This window comes from Acanthopagrus latus, chromosome 1 (genome assembly GCF_904848185.1).
Source record: "Acanthopagrus latus isolate v.2019 chromosome 1, fAcaLat1.1, whole genome shotgun sequence".
NCBI lineage: Eukaryota > Metazoa > Chordata > Actinopteri > Spariformes > Sparidae > Acanthopagrus > Acanthopagrus latus.
The window spans coordinates 13228682-13238646 of NC_051039.1; the positions used below are offsets into that span (position 1 = coordinate 13228682).

Genomic DNA, 9965 nt, shown 5'->3' on the forward strand with positions numbered 1-9965 from the left:
GTACAGTACACCTTTATGCCAGTGCTGCAAGATGAGATGTTAAACCAAATGATCTCAGCAGGAACACGGTTTCAAGTGGGGGACAGGTGCTCTGTAGACTTTCTGACAATATTAAATGTCCAATTTGCAAGAAACTTGATTGGGTCTCATTCCCAACTTGTCAAATACTGGATTATATTTTAAGACAAACCTCGAGTTTGGGGATGGGGATGAGCCTCAGCCACACTTTAAACTACATGCTGAAAACACAAAACCAGAGACATGGTGAGCATTTAAACATATTTGCATATTACAGACAAAGCAAAAAACAAGTGAGTCCATTTCTGACATCAAAAGTAGTGTGTGTAATGCCCAGCTAATTTGTCAATAGAGTTTATTACATTTGTTTCAGTTGTTCAGGGCCTATACATTTTATTGCTTCTGTAATATTTTTTATGGTTAATGTGGCGAATGATACCAAAATGTCCTATGTTTTGAAATGCTTTTGAACGCCCCAGGTTTCTCTTATTCGGGTTCTCACTTGTTTGGACAGGTGTCAATCATTTTCTGCGCTATTGGGATTAACCTGTCGGATTACTAGAGGGGCGGGACGAGAGAAATAGCGAGGGGAATGACAAGAGAAAGAACGGCAGAGAGACCTAAAGTCCGAACAAACTTTCGAACAACTTTATAAGAAGTATTATTTACCGTTATAAACCGGGAGTTCGGGCGAGCGTTTGCTTAAGTTGTTAGGAGTGTAACCGAGTGTGTTTGAGAAGTGAGGGCTCTTTACTGGCGCAAGCTGAGGACCAGGATAAGACCGTTGCTATCGGTTAGCATCGCCAGTTGCTAATCAGGAGAAGCGCCGAGGAGGTTGGACGTTGGATGTTGCCACTTGCTGCAGCGGGACTGAGGAGTCGGGACTGAACCAGGCCTCAGGACGGTCTCTGGTCACGTCGCTTCCTCTGGGAAGAGGTCTTGGAGGAAATGGCTGGATGGCTTTTCTGTGGTCCCTGGTGTGAGTATCATGTCCAGAAGGTTTTAAGGTGGATTTCTGTATGAGCTCCAGCATGGTCGCAATCACTGGTGCCATCTGAAACACTACAAAAAACTACTACTATTTTTAAGGTTCCTACGGTGTAGTTCTTGGTTATGAGGTGGTCCAACACAAAGGAAACATTTATGAGTCATAACGTTTACACAGAGCCGGCCCTGGGCATATAAGTAACGTTATAGAGAAATTCTAGGAAAACGGAGGGAGAAAAAATAAATAAGTAAAAAAAAATAAAAAAATGCCAGTGCCATTACTACTATTTCGAAATATTATATAAGCCCACAACAACATAACGTCATAGCACAGACTGTTAAATAACGGAGAGGCCTTTTTTCTGGGTTCTGGCTCATTGCTCTGTACCTGTCCTCTGAGAGGTGGGCGGGTCAAGAGGTGAGCTGCCTGAATCTGACCGGACCCCAAGACCAAGAGAGAGATTTACTGATACTATGGGGGAATCACAAGGTCCCAAAGACTGAAACCACCCAGTGAAGGAAAAGAAGGAAAGAAGAGGAAGACGTGAAGAAGATAGAGGTACAGTAACGTCAATGTGATGAAGTTAAAAGAAATGAATAGTTTAATGATCGTAGTTACTGTTGTTGGAGCAGAGTGCTTACTTCGAATGATAGCAGCCTTGTTTAATAATCAATAAATAGCTGAGTCAACGTGTGTTAATGTTACTCCACCTTAAATTCCTCAGGGACTTTGGAAAGTTAACGTTAGTCCTGTTCAGGTGTTATTTTACCTGTTAGCTGCTTGTATTAGTTAAAATGCTATTAGTTTACCATCCCCTTTGTAATAGGGTCGTTGTAAGCCTTTGGCTTATTGTGTCACAGTTGATGTTTGTTAAAGTTTACATCAGTGTTAAAGTGCAGGTGAAGTGTATTACTGTTAATACTCCACACCTTAGCTTTCCCATATCATTCATAGGTGAAATATTTATACACCCTGGTTAGACTGAAATGCATTGCAATGACAATAAAGTTGAATGAATCTCGTCACATTTTCATTATTAGAATTAGTCTTATGTATAGCATACATTAAGCATCTATTTTTTTTATCAGGATGTAACATGCAGTGGTCACATGTACTTCTCTTCTCTCTTCAGATGCACTTTTAAGTTATTTCAGCACCACCCCAGTGACACAACACAGCAGAGCGACACAGGATCAGGGCTAAAGGCTGCACCAATAGACCTGCTGAGTGGCCATCTCTTCTAACTGACAAAGTAAGATGAGGGTTAGTTCACAGAGGACCAGATAAAATAAAAAAGCAGTTGACATTTCCCAAAGACAACGATGGGAGAGTGTCAACATGACTTTTGTAACAGAGTCTTAGTCAGCGCTGAAAAGAATTAAAAGAAGCTGGCTGATGTACTCAAACAGAAATGATAGCTTGCACTGCTTCTGTTGCTAAATGGTTCCTCCAAAAGAATACAGACTTAATAAGGAAGGACTAAAGGACTGGAGCAATGCAAGCTCAAGCTACTTGCTGAAGGTTCATGAGGATAGCCAGGAGCACAATACCCACATGGCAACATGGAGGGAGTTGGAGGTCGTTTTGCAAAGAGGCTGACAATACATAAGAGAGAGATGATATGTATATATATATGTTGGTGTGATTTTTTTTGACTTAAAAGGAATAAAATCTTGAATACATACATGCAGTTTCTGTTTGAGTGTATGAAAATGATTGTGAAATTGACTGCGATGCAAGAGGGTGCCGGCTATGATCTCGCCTAGGGCACCAAATTACTCAGGGCCAGCACTGGGTTTACACATTAACCTTGTTTGAAGGTGTTTGTCATGCTGATGATGTTTATATTTAGTAAGAGCTGTATTTATGGTTAAAGTAAACTGCGTGGGAAAATTAAAGCTCAATAACAATGTAGTTGCAATGAATAAACTTATCAGGCCTCTCTGCGTTTTAACCAGAATAACTTTCAAAGTGTGTTGATTATTCTAAAATATCTCATATTAGACATTTTAGTAGCACTCACCAATTCGCTCCTGTGCAGTCTGATACTCAAAAGGGTTTTTCATGAAAACCCTAAAACAGAATTTAGTGAGATCAGTGAGCTGATCACGTAGATACAGTCTAAGTAGTTTAAGTATAATAACATAGTGAGCAGGAATTAAGCTAATGTTACAAAACCTGCCATTTGATGTGATTATGTTCTTGAATAGACAATTTTCACCAAAAAAAGGAATCAGTGGCTTAAGAAAACAGTTTCCAAAACTGTTCGAAAACATCCTGTTTTGCAGAATTAAGGTAAGGCACACAAATAATAAGATCCCAAAATCTGCTCTAAGGAGGAATCAAGGGAAGCTAATTGAGAAAAGCAATTTATTTAGCCGATTTAAAGTTTCATAGTGAATTTAATTACCACTCAGTGAATAATTTACACAAGTTTTTCTCATTTCACACAACCGGGGCCATAATTCTCAAAGTTAAACACAGCGTCATAGCTTTTTTTTCTCCTATCCCTTAACAAAGCTCATTATCCACTGCCTTCTCCTCCTCCTCCTCCTCCTCCTCCCTGTCTTCTCCTCCATCCTCTAGCTTACTCTACTTTTCTGCTCCGCAGCTCATCTTGTTCACTGCAGCCAATTTAAAAGCAGCTTAATCCTAGAGAGAATACTCTTGCTGCTTCCAGTTGCACTCCTGTGATTGATGTCTGGCAAGATCTAATCTAATGTGCAACGTCTGTGTGATTGACACCACACAGGTGTGCTCCTACAAATACTAGTGGATGCAGAAAGCACAAAAGGGTTTTACTTTGTGCTCAACAACGGCTTGGAGACGAGGGCCACATGTCAAGACTGTAAAAGTAGCAAGTGCTTCCTGATTGCTCTTGAAATCAACTTGCAAATCAGAGGTTCTCTAGTGTTCCCCTTTTTGCTGTGTATTTTTTGTTTGTCTTTTTTTTATCCCAATGTTTGCAGCAGCCTTGATTGGCTAAAGAGCCTGTACTGTGACATGGTGTATGAAAAAGTTGTGAGAAGGCCAAATCAAAGACTGCTCCTCTAAAAAAGAAAAATACTGCACTAAGTGGGGCATGTAGCCTGAGGGTATCATTACGAGCAAAGTCTCCTCTGAGATTTGAAGCAGAGATGCATACAACAAGCCACAGAGAATTCAATCAAAGTAAACCACAAGATGCAGGTTTCCATTGAAAAGCAACATGTCAAAATCATGTCTTTTAGACATCTCTTGTTTTTCTGCTTGATCTTCAGAAAGGACCAAACAACTCAGGCAAAAATACTTGCAATTACTTCTTAACACTGGTGTCAGAAAAGGGAAGACAAAACTTTTTGTGCCCCTAATTTCAGGTGGTATGGTGCAAAGTACACTGTACATTGGTGATAAAATCTAAGTTCATGACATAGAATCTAAATAAATGTCGGCAACGTATGTTTCTGCAAAGTCACAGATGAGTTAAAAATTCATGTTGGTTAATGGTTAATTTTCTATTTCTCTCTATTGTCAGAAGCTTATGGTCTAACTAGATGTTGGCACAAAAACATGTTTTTAGGGTTATGAAAACAAAATGGCTGGGCTTAAAATGATTTTTTTAGCCTCCACAAAAACATCTGGAAGTATGCATCAGTTTGTTGCTGTGGTGGAAATTTCTGTCAATAAAAGAGTAAAGTCAGATCTGTCTTTTCGGTAAGTTTAATCCAACCATCTGCAGATGGACTCACCACACAGTCAAATTCATGAGCTGAGTGAATGAGCCCCGGGTAAAGGAGTGTTCACAATTTATACACAGATATCAACAAGGTCAGGGGAAGAGACAAGCACTCTCAGTGCCAGCAGTGATTAAGCTACACACATACGTACATACGACTATCCCAATCAGACAGGCTTCTCATCGACACAAGACATAAAGTTAAAACTTCATGACGCATAACCTGGGACTCCATGCGAAGCATAAAATTATCAGACATAAAACATGAGACAAGAAGGCGACTTTCTATCTGAGTTTTGGCTGGTTCGTGACTCTATTACAATCATATAGGGCAGAGGTTAGGTGTTCATACGTTTGCATAAGAAATCATATTCAACAAAATAGTTCAAAATTCATCAACCCATAATGAAAAGGAATTTTTCCATCACACTGCCTTGTGGCTTGTAATATCACTATCACCTTTTCCCTACACCTCGGGATGTGAAAGTCATTTAATGGGCATGTAATGTAAATGTGAATGCCGAATTTGGTACAAATGTGGACTATTGACGTGTCTGTGGTTTGCAGAATGTGCTAACATTATATCCTGGTGACAGGGCAGCGTCTAACATGCATCTACTTGCACTTGTGTTATCAGCTGAGCCCTCTCTTTCAGCACAGTGGCCTGTTAACCTGTGTGTGTGTGTGTGTGTGTGTGTGTGTGTGTGTGGGTGGTATATTTGCTGTGGAAAATATGTCCCACTCACTTCCTGCAGCATACTGTTATTACTTTAGTCAGCCATAGTGTATAGATAAGCTCAGTTTGCAGCACCCATACCTGCAGGCTCTTATAGCGATAACTACCCAAAACAGCACAAACTCAGTTGGAGCAAGCAATTTACGCTTGAAGGAATGTCATTACCAACATTTCTGTCCCCCCACTGTGGACCAAATTCAGAGCCACTGTTTAATGCGGAAAACTCCTCACCTCCTGAAAGTGGTATGAACTGTTTTTTTGTTTGGTTTTTTGTTTGAAACTTCGAAACAAAACAAGGTGAACCGGTCACATGACCTGAGCTGCAACTGATCTAAACTAACTACAAGCAAACGTTAGAGTGAAATCCCATGCTATACCGGGAACTGCAAATAAATCGGAATACTAAAACGGAAAAGGGAAGGAAAAGAGAGAGCTGGTAAGGGCTTTTCAACAAAATGATAATGTATTTATCAACCTGTTTTTCAGCCAGCTCAGAAAACTGATCGTTCTATACTGTAGTAGGATAGCAATGTGGAAATCAGAGATAAATATATGGCATTTTAAAACGTGAAGGCAAGGATCTTATCCCAGTCCAAAGACACTAGTTCACTCAGTTACTCTCATATTTTGGCATCACTCCTGCCTCTCGTATACTACTTGTCCTTTATCTGTTTCTCATGTTCAAAGTGCAGCAGCCATCCCATGCAGTATAAACAGACTTCCCTGGCCCACTCTGGACCAAGCTACAGTCAAACACTTTGATTTTGTTTTGCACTATATTCCAGGTTTTGCTCTCCAGGCAGATTAGATCAAAAGAGCAATCAAAAGACTTCTGAAACCAGCCCGCCCTCCACCAGTGTCAGTGGGACATATTGTGGGGCTTATTAACACTGTTCTGAAAACAGCGATCAACAGCAAGTACATGTCTTGGTTTTAAACAGCAGCCTGTGTCAGAGAGTCTCTGCTCTTAGGTGCGTTGGTCTCCTCATCCCAAGCCTAACATCAGAGATGCTGGTTTCTTTGCTTTCAACCTCACACCATACTTACACAAGGTATTAGTGATGTCAGTAAGTCATTACAACTAGACTATACATCATCTGCTGTCAGGGGTCCTGCCTCCATGCTGACACCCAAGTTTGTGGGTCTCGTATGTATTACTTAGTCAGTCAAGCCCTTATACAGTCAAAGCTCCGTGTGTGGCCAAATTTCGACACATTTAATGTCCCACTTGTTGGTAGCAGTTCTTTGTCTGCTGCCTCGAGACTCCCACCCCTTTTCCTGGCTAGTGAACGCCTGGCACGTCAACATGGTCGTGGGTGTTCACCTTTTAGGGAATGGCCGTTAGAGTCTGAATTAAGATTATGATTTATTTTCTTCCGATCCATTAAAGGAGACCTATTGTGCTTTTTAATTTTTTCACTTTCCTTCAGTATTATATGCATGTAAACATCAAGAAATCTTCATCATCATAGTGCCTCTTCAGTTGTTCCGCTTTAAATTCTGTGACTTTGTGATATCACACTACCTCACCATGTCACACTAATTTGCATAATTTATGCCTAGTTATTTTGGCATGTAAGAAATTATTATAGTTAGCAGTGCTGGGTCAAACTTGTGTGAGCTGACCAACCAGTACAGTAGATAATCAGGAGGGGGGTTCATATGAACATGAACATGTGTTATTTGAACATTAAAACATGTAAACCTCTTCTAATTGTAACCCAATATAATATTATGATCCAGAAAATGAGCATATGTCTCCTATAATTTTCTGTCCCAACAAGTGGTCTTTTCTTTATGGTTGTATGTCTTATGACAACAACTATAACTTCTGCCTGCTTACCAGTTATTTCCTTTTTTATTTAAGTTGAGGATGTGTGTGGCAGAGAAGATGTACCTCCAGCTTGCCTTAGTGAGAGCACAACAGAAGCAGAGACTGCAGTAAAAACACGTGGCTGCACTGATAACAGCCCAAAGGTCCTTCCAGGGTTCACAAGAACCTTCACAATAGCAGCCTTGAGAGGTTTTTATTGGACTATCTGCACACAGTTAAAAACTTCGTTGAGCCTGTTTTTTTCTTCCCGTATTGACACTGTTCTGATGCTTTCTTCTCCTGTTTGTACTGTAAACAACTTTTTCCTGTTTGGCTCTCGAAATTGCTTTTATAAAATAAAATGTGGTTCAGCAAATGGACAAACCTTTTCCCATCATCCCAAATAACTTTGGTCAAAGTGTGTAATCTTAAAGTTTGACTTCTCAATTCTCCAACTTCAATTCTCCACTTTTCTTTAATAAGTTATAGATTGAACATTCAAAGCAACAATTTGCATGTTTTCAGTTGTGAGATTCTGTTGTAAGCTTGCTCTTCCCTCCTATTCCCCTAAAGCTGGTGAGGCATCCCTTCATTGTCACTCATCTTGATAAGCTGCCTTGAAACAGCATCTATAGCCTGGGGCTGAGGTAACCAGCAGCTGTAAAGACCACAACAGATGTTCCACCATTTTCTCCTGTTTTTGTTGGGCATTCTCTACATTTTTCTTGCTGATAATCATTTCACTATTTAACCTCAAATATGTATGTTTATTGTAGCTTTAAATTGGTATTGAAGCATTGAGAGCATTTTAAACAGTCAACTCTTCGAAGCGGATAAAGTGCATACAGTTATAAGTGTTTGATTCTGAAGTACTCCAGCATCCTCAACCATAGCATTGCAGTCGATACTTTATTATGCATCAACATTCGAGTTGTAGGTAACTTTTTTGTTTTAGCTTGGAGGTATGTGTGACATAACCTGTTGTGATGGGATTTCAGGGTCAGTCTTGGACCACATTTGTTTAAGGTTGGCTTGACATGGATGGAAACATTTTTGTCATGTATCGTCTCTACTGCTGTTCATCAATGTAAATCCTGTTAAGCGAATGTGCGCACAGAGCCCCCAAATGATGATTTAATCCTACAGTAAGTGTTCCTGGATGATGCCGTGAGTCCCGGTGTGAATGTTAAATTAAGTCGCAATGCTATCTTGAATCAGGCTTCATGCCAAGCATCTAGTGGCTGGACAGTTTTTTTCTCACCAGAAAATGTGTATTTGAGCAGATGCTGCGAGTGTGCACATGAATAATACACAGCATTTCTAATGACTCCTGTTCTTTTGGCTAGAGAGCTGTTTGTGCTGCAGTGGGCGGTCTTGTGTCAACCAGACTGACATAAGAATCATACTGAATTCTCATCTGGTCTGTAAAAGCTCTGCAATATTGTCTGACTGCTGGAACAAAAATCAGAGCCAGTGAGTTTAAGTATCTGCACTTGTAGGAGAATACATTGCAACATCAGGCTGCCACGTGAAGTTCTAGATGATAGTGCAGATGAAATTTTCTTAAACCCACAATGAGTGATTTTTTTTTTTTTTTTTGCCTTCTTTGGAGCAGCAGAAAACAAGTTATACTACCACATCCCCCATCATTTCCTCTTAAGTTAATGTGGCAAACCTATTCCTTGTTCACACATCCAGCAATTATACAAGACAAGATCACTGATTCAAGATCCTATATTCTCTTTGCTAACTGTGTCCACCTTCAATTCCTTGCCAATATTGGGTTTTTCGCTGAAATCAGTTGACTGCTGTGGCTGAAGACAAGATGATAAGAGCGCTGAGCAGCACATTCACCTGGTCTGGAAACCACTAATGCATTCACTTTTGTACATGTCAAAGGATATGTGTCATACAGGAAATCTCTATTTGTGTTTGTGGTGACCAAAAACAGGTAGTTTAAGCCAAATCACAATCTTTTCCTGAACCTAACCAAGTGGTTTTTGTGCCTAAGCCTAGCCAGAGTAGAACAATACATTGCAAACCCAACCTATAAGGTCCAGTGTATAGACTGTACTGGCATCTAACTGGGCAGAAATCGAATATAATATTCATAAGTAGGTTTTAATTGGTGTATAATCAACCCAAAAATATGGGTCAGTGTGTTTTCATGACGATATGAGCCATTTATATCTTCAGAGAGAGCAGGTGTCCCTCCACGGAGGTTGCCATATTGCACTGTCATGTTTCTACAGTATCGGTCAAACCTGTCCGAACACTGACAGTAGTGAGGGACTTTCTGAATTTAGTGGTTGCCCCCCGAAATGCACTGGTTGGAAGATGAGGAAGAAGAGCAAATGGCTGCATTTTCCAGCCAAACAGTTTGTGTTGTGAGAAGTTTGAAACCAAGTTTTAAGTCACAACAGGACTCCAGACTGCGACCAAGTGGTGGCATTTTGCAACCAAAATTTGAGACAATGCGACCAAATTTTACATTTAGTCGCACATGTGCAACCAATGAAATTGCCAGTGTTTTTTTTTCCCTCTTTTTAACACTGGTAGTGGAAGGGAACCAAAGCGAATCAAAGAATCTTGAATCTGGACTAACAGGTGGCAGGCCAGTGTGTGTTAGATGGGCAGGGAATGGCACTGTAGGTGGCTAATGTGTGGAGGGGAGGGTCCGAAAGTTGTTCCCAAG

The 9965-nt window shown here is 40.3% G+C and overlaps 1 protein-coding gene across 25 annotated transcripts in view; it reads left to right on the forward strand.

Moving 5' to 3' along the window:
• The first annotated feature begins 489 nt into the window (after positions 1 to 489).
• LOC119022406 overlaps positions 490 to 9965 on the forward strand; it is a 231860-nt gene continuing 222384 nt past the window's right edge. For 7 of the 25 annotated variants that reach the window (XR_005075921.1, XR_005075918.1, XR_005075913.1 and 4 more), the window contains exon 1: positions 524 to 997. The gene's annotated coding sequence lies outside the window, so the exon portion shown is untranslated. Of the gene's footprint in view, positions 998 to 9965 lie in introns of all 25 variants that reach the window. The other 18 variants (XM_037103238.1, XM_037103229.1, XM_037103248.1 and 15 more) reach the window with 13 other exon arrangements.